The following is a 15,585-nucleotide window of genomic DNA, read 5'->3' on the forward strand; positions in this document are numbered from 1 at the left end:
AAGGAGAATTATTCTGATCTAGGAAATGCTTCTCAAGTTTTTGAAATCAAGCTAAAATTAAAAGACATTCAACAAGGAACTCTTGAAGTTACACAATACTACAACAACTTAAAAGTCTTATGGCAGGAACTCGATATGTACTATAAATTGGACTGGGGGTGAAGGCTTGGAGCACACCAAGTTCATGTCACATCTTAATAAAGAACGACTCTATGAGTTCCTAGAAGGGCTGAACCAAGACTTGGATGAAGTTCGTGGCCGTATTCTGGGTAGGACCCCTCTTCCAACCATTGGAGAAGCATTTGCAGAGGTTCAGAGAGAAGAAAATCATTGCCGAGTGATGATGGGATATTCCAAGGAACCAAAACCCTTGACCAATTCTGGTTATAGTCCTACTGAATCATCTGCCCTGGTCTAAAGGGGCCCTCAATCTCAAAAGAATCGAGTAGGGAATGATTAAAAAAGAATCGAGCAGGGAATGATTCAAAACTAAGTCGCTCAGGAGATCGACTGTGGTGTAGCTACTGTAACTGTAATGGTCACACAATTGAAGAAATGTTTCAAGCTCCAATGTTATCTTGGTACATCAAAAACTCAGAAGGAAAATAAGGCTATTTTATCATTGGGCATCTCATCCACAACGACCCTGTACCTACTGAAGTTGTTTAGGATGTTCACCTAACAAAATCTCAACTTGAAACCCTTCACAAGTTACTCGGTGCACCAATAAGCCATGGTTCCTTGGCTGTTCAAGGTACTGCTTTTAATATTACTTCTAAATCTAGTAATCATCCATCCTAGATTCTAGATTCGAGAGCATCCGATCACATGACAGGTAATTTATCACTATTCCATACATATGCCCCCTACCACAATCAATCTCGAATTTAGATAACTGATGGTTCATACTCATCTATTGTTAGAATTAGGGTTGTTCAAGTCACTAAGGACTTCTCACTCGAGAAAGTTCTTCATGTCCCTAGTTTATCTTGTAATTTACTGTCAGTAAGTAAACTTATTGAAGACAAGGCTGTTTGTACTAAATTTTCTACTGATGGTTGTATTATACAAGAACATAAATCGGGGATAATGGTTGGCACTGCTAAGGTTGATAATGGACTCTATATATAGGATGATTACAAGGATAAGAATAAAGAATGAGTATTTGCTCTCGTTGCTTCAAACAAGGACACTGTCATAATGTGGGATCGTAGGTTAGGACATCCAATTTTCCTGTATTTGAAGCAGTTGCTTCCTATGTTATTTCGGAATACAAAAATCGATTCTCTAAAATATGAAATCTGTCAGTTGTCAAAACATACCCATGTTCCTTATCCTTTGAAGCCTTATATACAATCCAAATCTTTCTTTTTGATTCATAGTGACCTGTGGGGGCCAAGTCGTGTTAAAAGCATCACGTGTGCTAGATGGTTCATAACATTTATTGATGACCATACTAGAGTATGTTGGGTTTACCTCTTAAAAGTAAAACCAAAAATACAAAAAATATTCCAAAATTTCCACTCAATGATCCAAACCCAATTTAAATCAAACATACACATAATATGCACTGATAATGAAATAGTATATTTGAATTCTGTTCTAAGCCCCTATCTCTCTGAATAAGGCATCATTCATCAAAGCTCTTGTCCTGACACACCCCAACAAAACGGGATATCAGAAAGAAAAAATAGACGCATACTAGCTATTGCTCGAGCCTTAATGTTTACTATGAAAGTTCCAAAATAACTATGGGGGGGGGGAGGTTGTCCATACTGCATGTTATTTAATAAACTGTATGCCCTCTAGAGTTATTAATCTCCAAACTCCTTTACATGTCCTACAAAAAAACTTCCCCTTATTCTGTGTTCCTATCCTACCAGCCTAGATATTTGGTTGTAAAGCCTTTGTACATAATCACCAATCTAATCAATACAAACTTGATCCTCGAGCATACCTATGCGTTTTTGTTAGCTACTCATCCACACAAAAAGGATACAAATGTTACTCACCCACCTTGCGGCACATATTTGTCTCTCGTGATATCACGTTTTTTAAAAACGAGCCATATTTTTCTGTCACTCATCTTCAGGGGGAGACTCTTATTGAAGATGAGACTCTTCATACTCTTCTTATTATACCCCCTGAGTCTATCCTTAACACCCCTGTCACACAAAATTCTAAGGATGACCGTGTCCTCATAACACCAGATTTGAGTGTTCCACTAGAGAGAGATAAACTTCCTAGCCATGAAATTCCCATTGGAAGTAAGCTTCAACAACCTAATCCCTCTGAGAAACCCCAACTACAGCCTCCAGAAATCATTGTTTATTCTCAGAAACATTTTGCTCCTAAAAATGACACAACAACAGTGCCAAATTCATCCAACTCCGAGGACTGTCCTATTTCAGATCAGTCTTCTGGTTCGTCGAATATGGACCTTCCCATTACTGTTCGTAAAGGCAAAAGAACTTGTACTCAGCATCCAATCTCTCGGTTTGTATCCTATGGAAATTTATCTAAAGCTTACAAAACTTTTGTAACTAATATTGAGAGTGTAGAGACTACAAGAAATGCGAAAGAGGCTTTGAAATAAATCGAATAAAGACATGTTGTTTTTGAAGAAATGAATGCTCTAAAAAAATAATGGGACATGAGAAGTTACAGATCTTCTAGAAGGGAAGAAAACCGAGGGTTGTAAATGGATTTTCACCACAAAAATAAGCCTGATGGGAGTATTGATTGGCACAAGGCCTGACTTGTGGCAAGAGGTTTTACTCAAACCTATGGTCTCTACTATGATGAGACATTTTCCCCTGTTGTAAAGCTCAATACTGTTCGAGTGCTCTTTTCCTTAGCTGTCAACCTTGATTGGCACTTAACACAACTTGATGTAAAAAATGCATTCCTCAACGGAGACTTGAGCGAGGAGGTATATATGGACTTTCCATCAGGTTTTGAAGAAGAAAAAGGTTGAGTATGAAGATTAAAGAAGTCCCTATACAGATTGAAACAATCCCCAAGAGCTTGGTTCAGTCAGTTTGCCAAAGCTATGACCAGTAGGAATTACGCCCAAGGGCAAGCAGATCATACACTATTTTACAAACACTTAAGAAGTGGGAAATACTCTATTCTTATCATTTATGTTGATGATATTATCCTAACAAGGGATGATTCAAATGATTTGATGAAACTAAAAGACTTCTAAGTACAAAATTTGAGCTTAAAGATTTGGGGAATCTCAAATACTTCATTGGCATGGAAGTAGCACAGACTCGGACAAGCATCTTTATTTCCCAACGAAAGTATGTTCTTGTTTTATTGGCTAAAACTAGCATGCTAGGTTGTAAACATGCCGAGACCCCAATGGAATTTAATTCTAAGCTAGAAAATGATGATGATGGGGAAAGAATAGACAGGGTAGATACCAGTGACTCATGGGAAAACTTATTTATCTATCTCACACCCGACCTGATATTGCATTCGGGGTGAGTGTCATCAGTCAGTATATGCATGCTCTAAAGAAAAAAACATTTGGAGGTAGTTTACAGGATGCTAAGGTATTTAAAGGGAACACCAGGTAAAGGTCTTCATTTCAAGAAAAATACCAGCCGTGACATATAACTTTACACTAATGCAGATTGGGCAGGATCAGTGAGTGACATATGGTCTACAATTGGTTATTGTAGCTATGTGTGGGGCAATCTTGTGACATGGAGAAGTAAAAAACAGTCTATTGTGGCTTGTAGCAGTGCAGAGGCAGAATATCGAGCTTTGGTATATGTGAGGGAATTTGGTTACCAAGATTAATAAAGGAACTTAAAGTATCATATGTTAAACCTATGAAGGTATATTGCAATAATCAAGCTGCTGTCAGTATAGCACATAACCCAGTTCATCACGATCGGACTAAAAACGTGGAGATAGATCGCCATTTCATCGAAGAGAAGGTAAATTCAGGAGAAGTTTGTATCATCTTTCTTTCTACTAAGCAACAAGTTGCAGACTTACCAACTAAAAGTCTGAGTAAGAACGTGTTTGAAGATTTTATTGGCAAGATGGGATTGATAAATATCTAGACACCAGCTTGAGGGAGAGTGTTGAAAATCCTGGAATTAAGGAACTGAATATTCTTCATTATTTTTAGGAGTTAACCTAGTGTAAATATGTCTCTAATTATAGTTCCTAATTTTTAGGGATACTTTCCTTTTTTTTTATTAATCATTCCTTTAAAGTTGTAATCCACTGTTAGAAAATATCAAAATCATTATTTTTCTCAAATCAGTTCACTATGTTACCATTGAGAAACACAATTTTAAAATATAGTTTATGTAACTCAAAATCAAGTATGAGCAACAAATATCATGGTTATCCTAAAAGAGTCTTTCAATGAAACCAAAGGGAAAGTCTCAACAAAATTAATGCATTCTTTCTAGTATATCCTTTATATACAAGATATGCCTTATACTTGCTAACATCACCATTTGCATATGTTTTGGTTTTAAATGTCAATATGCAACCAATTATTTTTACACCTTCAGGTAATAAGACAAGTTCTTAAACTTTATTAGCTTGTATAGAACTTATACTCTTCTTCCATGACATTAATCACCTTATGAGAGTCATAACTCTTATGATACGATGAAAGTTGATTAGATCATCCTCCATCATTCCACTGTTATCCTTATTTCTTGGAGAAATACAACATAATAATCTAAATATTATTTCTCTCATCTCGTTGATCTTCTTAATGACACTTGTTCTCTGAGGTTGTTGAGTTTGTTCGATTTCTCATCTTAAATGAAGAGTTGTTCAAAATAATCTCATCGAGATTCTAGATTTTCTTTTTGATTAATGACATGTATAAACACATGGATATCATCAAAAGTGATAATAATAATTGAGTTATGATCCAATTTCTCCTTAAAAGCAATTCCTCAAACCTTATTTCTCCCTCCAAATTAATATCATCAAAAATAATATTATAGATCTCATCTTAAAAATAATCTTAATTATGAGATCATAAATCTTATAAGCTCTAAATCACATAGAATAATCAAAGTAATTGCTTACTGTTTTAGAATTCAATTTCTTATCACATGTCCTAACTTATCTCAAAAGAGAACAACCCTTTGTAACATATTATTGTCTCTTTTGAGTTCGACCCTTAACAACAAACATTTTGACTTTATTTTACCCATATCTTTATTTGTACTTTTCAAGTGAGTATTTTAAAACTTATTATGCTTCAACCTTTCTTCCTCTTTGCACATAATGAAAAACTAGACTTATACAATTTGAAAAAATTTCACCTCTCAAAATTCCTTATACCAATTAAGGATGTTATCCCCATGAAAGTTTGCAATTATTATTATTTTCTTAGTGCAAAGTCTATGTTCATACAACCAAAACCTTATATAAGAGCATTTTCTGTAACACCCCCTTAGACCGATATGGGTGACCCGATCCAATATGAGGTGTCAGATTAGGGCCACCAGAGTGACTCATAGTAAAGATCAAGAAAAAATTATAACTTTCGTTAATACATGTAAAAATCATAAAATAATTTTAAAATACAAGTTTAGAAAACCATTCGTATATTAAAAACATAATTGAGATCATACAAGTTTCAGACTCAATATAAAAAAATCAATGTGACTTACATACACACTAATTACACATGTATCATACTCTGTAAGCAACGCTGAAAAAACTCACATTACTACTGTTGATAGTTGCACCGAATCGATTGTTTTAACCAGAAATGGTGAGTAAAAGAGTGAGCTTTGGGAAGCTCAGTAATACAAAACTATAAGATGTTGTTGAAAGACATGTAGATAAATGACAAAGCATAAAATTTCCTTAGTTATTCGGGCATACTCAGTTTCTAGTGATGAATTGAGGTTTCATAATTAATTCTTCAGGTAGCGGTTAAGAAACATACAATTAAGAAGAAACGTTGAAAGGAATAGATTCAAGAGATCAAAATATGATGTCTAGTGTGTTCCCTCAAAACCAAAATAAAATATAATCATAGTTTTAAAAAAATAGTAGTTTATTTCAGAAAAACATGTTTTTAAAATCACTATAGTATCCTCCAATCGAACACCAATATGTAGTACCCAATATGCAGGACAAAAGAATTAATAGCTAGCTAAACCTTAGAACTCTAGAATCCTACCAAATCAATACCCCACTATAAATCAGTTTAACAGTAACAAGTAATGACATAAATTAAGAGGCATATATTTTTGTATAAAAAAAGTTTAGAGATCGTACCCTCTAACTGAACACCAATATACAATACCCAATATACATGACATAAAGGAATTACCATCTAGTGGAACCTTAGAACTCCATGCACCTACCCAGACAATACCCCCAATAGATAAGACAACAACAATAATTCCAAAATCCATCAATCAGATATATTTTTCAGTAAAAACAAGTGATCTGTAATATCAAAAAGTAGGAGCCAGATGTATTATGTATCTGAAAACAAAGATCGTATTTTTGTTTAAAAAATCTGAGTCATACTTTTCAAAACAGAGAATATAGGAACAAACTAGAGGATTCATATATTTTTCGGAGGCATGCAATAGTTACCAAGATAGGAAACATGAACTTTTATAAATTGACCGAATTACGAAAATGAGACCCATATTAAGAGATTTCTATTACTAGTGAATCGATTCAGACATTTACGAATTAGTACTCCAGGACCAGTTGGAATTTTAGGTCCATCAAGATAGTATTCAGGAACCTTTAACTCAGAGTAGTTCAAGATTCAGATTTACTGAGAGTGATTCCATTATTCAAGCCCACAGGGGCATTTTAGACATTATGATTCATGAAGTATTCTCAATAACTTTATCCAATAATGGTTAAATGGTGATTTACAGTACCCAGGATTTTTATCAAATTATCAGAATTTTGAGTCAGATTGAATTAATAGATCTCTACACTATGATATTTTCCAAACATTCAAATCGATATAGTTCATGCATATTTACTTCTTAATACTGACTACATCAGTTGTACTGATCATTTTCAAAATCATCCTTGAATGGATCTTGAGGAGACAAACATGTATTACAGTGGTATATACTCTATTTTTGAATTGTAAAAGTATTAAAAATGACTAACGTGCTTGGGTCGTGCTCCAAACCTTAAGGGGTGGTACAACACTTAGTTTATCGGTGTTTCTAGAGTCTATGAAAAGGTATTCACTTAATCCAAGTCATAAGGATATTTAGGACATTTTAATACTCAAGGTTACTTCAGTCAATTTGGAGATCAAGATATTTTAGTCTTTTAGGGTTCAAGGGTATTTTGGTCATTTTATTTGATTTATTCATACACATAATTTCCAACAATTTAGTCTTTGGGTGTTTATTCCAAAATCTAAAATACTAATTCTTTTGGCATATGAGATGCTAAAAATCAATTATCAAGATCTTTCGAAACAAATAGAGTATTTAGCAAGTGAATCAGTCATTTAATGGATCAATAATGACTTTTCAGTATTATAACCGCTTTTAGGATCAACTCGGGTCATTTTTATCTTACAAAGGTAATTTCGTATTTTTCTTATCCTCGTATTTTTTAGCATTATAATTATTTAACGAGAAATATCATAATCTAAGAATTCTAAGTTTAATTGCTTTATCGAATAACCTTTGAACTTGAATTATTTCTTAACAATCTTCTAGTCCCTTATACGAGTTATCTGAGTCATTTTTCAAATATATCAAGAACTAAAACAAATGATTCAGGGCTTGTATTAGGTATAATATAAATTTCCATGTCATTTTCACTATTTGAGGTAAATCATACCATATTTGAATCTCAAGGGCATTTTTGTCTTTTTATAACCAAGTATTTCAATATTATAGTCTTTTACAAAAATTATCATAATTTAAAGATCTCAAAGCTAATCGAATAACCAATTATTTTCATTCAAGCATTAACCAATGATCAACAAGTTCCGTAAAACATTAAAAGGTAGTAGAGTATCACCTAGACTTTTTAGCCACATCGATCGACTATTGAAAGTCCATTCAATCGTCTTCGAACATAAAATCGTCATCCCATAATATCTCAGATGCATGATAAAGTAAATTATGTCAGAAATGAAACTTAATCAGGAAAAACAGATTGAATCCATAATAAAACGTTGAAAAACAAATTAATGGGTTTGAATTTGACAAAGTGTACTTCAGATTCAGACTCAGACTCAGGACATCAAAAAAATGAAATATGAATTTTCAAAATTTTTGACTTTTTGGTCGAAGTCAAAGTCAATGATCAAAGCGGTCAAAGTCAACTCTGGGTAGGTCAACGGTCAATCAAAGTCAATAGGTCAGATCGATTCGAGTTGACTTAGGCTAGTGCAAGTTGACTCGGTTCAATTCAAGTCGATTCATTCCGGTCCGAGTTGACTCATATCGATTTCAAGAAGGATCGGTTGGGAAGGAAATCCCACATGCGATGATGGTAAGTGGTGGCACGTACAACGGAGAACAAGACAGTTAGTGTGGTCTGATCACTCCAGATGCTTCCAAACACAATAACAAGTTCAAAATTACTCAAAATCCAGCCATAACAGAAGTAAAACGAATGAAAAAGTCTATCGAAGAGCTTACCCTCGACGATAAGAGAACGAGTGATGATTAGGCGATGGTGTCGATGAGGAGTCCAAAGGTAGCGACGGTGACTCGAATGAACATCGAACGTGGATGGAAATTGCAAAAATCAGTGACAATATTAAGGTTTTTTAAGAGCATTCGATGAGCTTAACATGTCAAACAACGATTGTTCACGGTGCGTGGCTAGTCGAGATTTGATCGGATTGAGATGACTCATTAATTGGTTTCGGCGATTACGATCACTAATGCTTGGAGGCCAAGATCAGAGATAGAAAGCGATGAACATTTCACCCTATATTTACGATGAACGGTGGTCTAAACAAGCGAATAGATGATCAGGTTTTTTCGAAAGGTGACGACAAAGCCAACGGTGATGGCGGTTATGGTCATCGGTGATCGGAAGAAACTGAACGGAGGGAAATTGACTATGTGAGGAAGTGTCGTTCTCAGGAGACTTGGGTGGTTCGAGCAAATTGGGGTTTGATTTTGGGGGGTTTTAGAAATTCAATTTGGCAATGTATATGAGATATTTTGAATAAAATAATCACAAACAGTAGCCTAGCCAAGATATGTCACACCAATTTCTAGGTCACGTGTTTAAATCACCATAGCTTCACCTAAATTATTTTTCCCTTCTTAGCTGACAATAGATGGACAAATTTAGGGTTGGGTCCCTAAACTATCGTTAAGCTTACATAACAGCCATCATACTTCAAAATCATGCATTTTGGTCCTCAAAATTTGATAACTAAACATTTAAAATTAAACATAAAAATTGGGGTGTGACATTTTCCCATTCTTGGAGAGTCGTTTTCTTAGGCATAAGTAGGAAATGTATAATAGCAGATATTGTTGTAGCAATAAATAAATAATTAGCTGCATATAGAACAAAACGTAAATAAAATTGAAGTTCACGTCTTAAGTAAATAAATAAATTCAAAATTAAGGCTAATTCCTATATCAAGATACCAAACATTACATCAATATCAAGTCTTTGGACATTAATATTAACAGTAAACGATACTCTTGTTGTAGTAATCAAACATTGACAATAAGCTATGTCAAACAAAAGACTAATCTTTGGATTAATGTAATGTTCGCATAAAAATAAATACCATATAATTGTCACATGTTATTACTACATGTGTCGCTTAAAATCTGGCCAAATGTTAACTATCATTTGGGTCCATTAATAAACGCATGAATCACAAGAAGCACATAATCATGTTAATATCTAAATAAATCAGTATACACAAAATAGGTCACTTTGGTGACATTTTGTTTCAACTAATCTATTAAAATATCAGACATAACCATAATATGGATTAATTTGGTTCAATATATATATTATTAACCAACAATCAAAACTTAAAAATCGAATTAAATATATACATATATTGCATTAACAATATAATAAAACCATAGAAATATTATCAACCAATCAATTTCTCATAATTTATCTTTTAATTAAATTAAAAGATAGCCAAAATAATAATAAATTTGAATACACTTAAACCTTATCTCAAGATATCAAATACTCCAATAATATTTCATTTTTAGACAAAATATTTACCTTAAGTAATACCTGATGCAGTAATCTAACACTGATAATAAAAACATGTCAAGCAAAAATCTTCATTTGGAGTGATTTATTATTTACATATCCTAAGTTACATGTACATAACCTTTATATTTGAAAATCAAATTTTTTTCTATAATTGAGATCATTTTAACGACTTATTACTTTAATTAAATCATTTCAAAATAAATATAATTTTTCAAATTTAATATTTATATAACAATCAAAGTTAAAACTGAAATTTTTTTGTTGCACAACAGTGTTTGAAATAACCCTAAATAAGATTATATGTTATCAAAAGCCGAAAACTCAAGTCTTTGATTGTTTCTGAAACATTCTTTAAGTATGCATTTAATTCATAACTTACCAAAAAATAAAGTGAATACAAAATAATCAATATTTAACCAAAGGTCAAAAATACATACTAGTGAATCAAAACTTTCTAAAAGATTAAAAAAATAATTTTTCAATTAAACTGAATTGAATATATCAATACCAAATATATATGCTATAACTCATAACATTAAAATATCAAAATTAAATTTTGTATCGTATAATAAAATTGTCTAAATGATGTTATTAGACACTAAAACTTGATTTTTTTAGACTATTTCTAAAAAAAAACTCAATAATGGATTCATCAAATTAAATAAAAGCACAATAATGACTAATGTCCTGTCGTACTAAAAGCATAAACCAATTATAATTTAATTGATTTGTACTTTAGTAATAAATTGCAGATATAACACGTTAAAGTTGGATTAAATCATTAATATAATTATCGAAGAATAGTTTCTTTATTATAGAAATATACAGAAACTTAAAAAATCCAAAAGTTATTGCATCGTACTTAATTATAGCAATCAGAAAAAATTAAATTTTTAATTGCAAATAGCAACAACATAGTTAAAGTGTATGCATAATTGTTTATAAAACTCTAACCAGAATCTCAAAAAATGCATAAAATCTTTGAATATTTGTTTGGTTGTAACCTTCCAAAAATGTGGATTTACTTTAATATAAACTCTCTTATGAGGATAAGGGTAAATACGAGATTATTTATTTTACGGCTTGCAACGGAAAAAAAAGGCAATGCAACGCGATATAGTCTCAACCAAACAGTTCATTAAGTACCCTTTTGCTCTCTGATTCCTAAAAATCCTTTCTTTTTGTTTTCTTGAAATTAAATTGTTCATTTTTATTGAATCCTCTAGGTTGAATTGTCTGATCAGAAACAGAAACAAACAACATTCATGATAAAAGTGTTGATCTTTCATGTTGTTCTTTGTTCATCTTTACATGTCTGTTTTGCGGAAACCGTTAATAGATCCACTCTCCATCCAACGGCTGTTAATAGTTTTGGCTCATCCGTTTATCTTCCTGTTTCTGGCAATGTCTATCCTCTTGTGTACTCCTTTCTTTCTCTCTTTATTCATTATTTCTTTGCAAATTATCCTCTGAAATTCATGGAGTTTCTGTTTCCATCAGGTATTATTATGTGACAATTGAGATAGGCAACCCGCCTATGCAATTTCAGCTCGATATTGGTACCGGCAGCGACCTTGCTTGGGTCCAATGTTATGCTCCTTGTGTTGGTTGCACCCTGGTGAATTGTTTTACTATGATAATTCCATTATGATGATTTGGATCGCTTGGTTGTTTTGATGATTGATGCATTCGATCTACGATTTTTTTGCAGCCTCCCGAACGGCGTTACAAGCCGGAGAAGAACAATTACGTTCTTTGCAAGGAACCCATATGTGCCGCAGTCCACTCTCCGAATCCACCTCCATTCAAGAACCCTACTGACAAATGCAGCTTCCAGGTTCAATACGCCGATCAAGTTTCGGTTTCGGGCGTCGTCATCTTGGATGCCTTCCCCCTATGTCTCGTCAATGGCACGATTTCCCATCCTCGTTTGGACATTGGGTAGATGTTTCGCAATGACCGTGTGTTTGAACTCCGGGTTCCGTCAATTCTTATATCGAACTGATAAAATCTACTGTGTTGGCAACTGTGGATACAGTTTAAATAGCAGTGGTACTCACCCTCCTCCTCCCACCGTCAGAGTCATCGGACTTAGCAGGAGTAAGCCGAGCATCTCGGCACAATTGAGTACCATGGGAGTAGCACAAACATTCTAGGGCATTGCTTCAACGATAAAGGAGGATATATGTTATTTGGAGCTGATTTCATCCCCAAATCCGGAATGACTTGAACACCTATGCCTCAAAGTTCATCCGAGTGAGCCACAATCAAATCAATATCTCCATGTAAACTTCATTAACAATCCCATGCATGTTACCTCTTAAAACAAGTTCCTTTGAATTTCAGTAAGCATTATTAATCAGGTCCAGCAGAAGTATTATTCAAGGGGAAACCTACTGGCATCGAGGGCCTTTATGTTATCTTAGACACTGGATCGACCTACAGGTACTTGAATTCGGGAGTTTACGGATCCGTGGTTTATCAGATAAGGAAAGATCTGAACGGAAAGCAAGTACAAGAGGTGAAAGATAGAGCACTTCCAATCTGCTGGAAAGGCAGCAGGCCGTTCAGATCCGTGGCTGATGTTCAGAACTATTTCGGAACATGGCATTGAGTTTTATAGGTAACATTCAGCTACAACTATCACCCCAAGCTTATCTCGTCGTCACTGTAAGTACCTCCGAAAACCGTCTAGGAGTAATCGAAAACGACCGATTCGGAGAATTGAATGTGACAAGCTGATGTTTCTCAGGAACAAGGGAATGTTTGCCTGGGGATTTTGAATGGCACTGAAGTGGGACTAGGAACTTTCAATGTCATTGGAGGTAAGACTAAGAGGGTGCCTTCATTATTTACTGTGATTCAACGAGTTGAGTCTCTTGTTAACTCGGCCTTGTTTTGCTGTACAGATATTTCACTGCAAGGCAAAGTGATGAAATACGATAACGAGAATCAGAGGATCGGATGGGCTTATGAGGATTGTACTCCCAAGTTTGGCTGATTTTTCTAATCTTCTCTTGTAATATGCTATTCGAACTTTTATGCCAATAAAGTAAATAAATAAACTTTTTGAATCTAAACTCATTTCAGATTTCCAAGCTCCATTGTTGTGTTACCTCAAAACATGGTCGAACTCATGATTTTAATGTTAAGAATATGAATTTTTAAAAAATTATATTAAAAAATAAAATATATAAAATTTAAATAGATACAACTATTCTAACACTCTATCCATCCCCCAAAAGGTGTTGAAGTTTATGCACAAGAGTCTTGAAGATTATCAACAAGATACAAAAACGTGTGTATTAACCAATACTACTCAGTACATTTATACACAGGCTTACAGCCTTAACAACCCCATAATTGCTCCTAACCATTCTAACTAACTAACCAACTGCACACTAACAGCTTGCACACACACACTTCAAGCCATACCGCACACACGCACATAAGCATGTAGTCATGCTTCAACATTCTCCCCGTCCTTCTCAGCTGTTCGCGTTTTTGCTATCTGAATTTTCTGACTAAACAGAATGTGTGTCGACTTAGCCAATGGTTTGGTCATTCCATCCGCAACTTGAATTTTCTGACTAAACAGAATGTGTGCCGACTTAGCCAATGGTTTAGTCATTCCATCCGCAACTTGATGCTCTGCTGGTACTTAATTCACACGAACAGCCCCACACTCTACTTTCTCACGCACAAAGTGAATATCCAACTCTATATGTTTCGATTGTGCATGAAACACCGTATTCACACTCATGGAAATAGCGCTCGTATTATCAATCCACACAACTGGGACTGCATCGACTGCTTCACCCATGTCTGCTAGCAAGGACTTAACCAAACCACCTCAGCAACAATATCTGCAATACTACGGTATTCAGCTTCTGTTGTCGAACGAGTCATAACTTTTTTCCTTTTTGCACTCCACGAGACCAAATTACAGCCAAGAAATACATACGAGCCAGCAACCGACCGTCGATCATCGACGTTACTAGCCCAGTCAGCATCTGAAAACGCAGTTATACAACAAACTTCAGACGCAGACGATCGTCTAAACACCAGTCCATAGTCAAGTGTTCCATTCAAGTAACGTAATATTCTCTTAACAACCAACCAATGACCATCACAAGGCCGATGCATGTACTGAGCCACACGATTAACACTAAACGCGATATCTGGCCTCGTATGACTCAAGTATAATAAAGAGCCAACTATGCTTCGATACAGCCATGCATCCGAGAGTGGCTTCCCAGTATCAATAGTCAACTTTGGCGAAACCACCATTGGCGTAGGTGCAGGCTTAGCACCAAGCATATCAGTCTGTTCCAGTAACCCCTGAATAAACTTACGTTGGCTAAGTACCAATTGCTCAGAAGTCGTATGTACTTCAACACCAAGGAAATACCCCAGCTCTCCCAAATATTTCAACGAAATTTTTTTTACCAAGCAAGCTAACAACCTCATTAACAACAACATTAGACTCACCAGTGATAATAATATCGTCAACATAAACAAGCACAATCACATGAACACCACCCACTCGGCGAACAAACAATGATGCATCAGCTGTCGTCCCACAGAACCCGAGCTCCAGCAAAAAATTACGCAGCTTAGAATACCACATGCGTGGTGCTTGACGCAGCCCATACAAGGCTTTCTTCAGCCTGCACACCAGCCGAGTGCCATCACTAGCCACTCATTCAAACCCTGGTGACTGAACCAATTATATATCTTCTCCAAGATTGCCATTCAGTAACGCATTATTAACGTCCACCTGCCTCAAACTCTAACCACAAGCCACTGCTAAGGACATCACCACATTTACTGTAGTCGTCTTCAAGACCGGGCTAAACGTATCGCTGAAATCATGGCCAGGTACTTGTGAGTAACCTCTTGCCACAAGACGTGCCTTATGCTTTAACACAGATCCATCTGCATTGAACTTGACCTTGAACAACCACTTACACCCGACAGCTGCTCGCCCTTTTGATAGTGGTTCTAGCGTCCAAGTACCATTCCTGACCAATGCATCGTACTTAGCTAGCACTGCCTCCCTCCACTGCGGATCTTGAAGTGCCTGAGCTACCGAGCACGGCTCTCCATCATCACCTCGATTCTGTGCAACAGACGCCTTTGGTTTGAAGATTCCTCGTTTACTACGAGTGACCAATGGATGGCCATTTTGCACCGAGGGGCATACTGAGGCAGCCCCAACATGACCTGAAGTATTTGCAACACAACCTGCCTCATTATCTAACACCTGATCTTGCATCACTCCCATCAAGCTATCATTATGACTTTCACCAACACTGCCATTTTCAGTTTGCTGATTCTCTACCACCAAGCTATCATTTTGGCTTTCAC

General features: G+C 35.3%; 1 pseudogene; it reads left to right on the forward strand.

Moving 5' to 3' along the window:
• Nucleotides 1–3,437: 3,437 nt before the first annotated feature.
• On the forward strand, nt 3,438–13,277 carry LOC120155919 (annotated as a pseudogene).
• The last annotated feature ends 2,308 nt before the right edge of the window (nt 13,278–15,585 follow it).

This window comes from Hibiscus syriacus, unplaced genomic scaffold (genome assembly GCF_006381635.1).
Source record: "Hibiscus syriacus cultivar Baekdansim isolate YM2019G1 unplaced genomic scaffold, ASM638163v2 tig00111208_pilon, whole genome shotgun sequence".
Taxonomy (NCBI): domain Eukaryota; kingdom Viridiplantae; phylum Streptophyta; class Magnoliopsida; order Malvales; family Malvaceae; genus Hibiscus; species Hibiscus syriacus.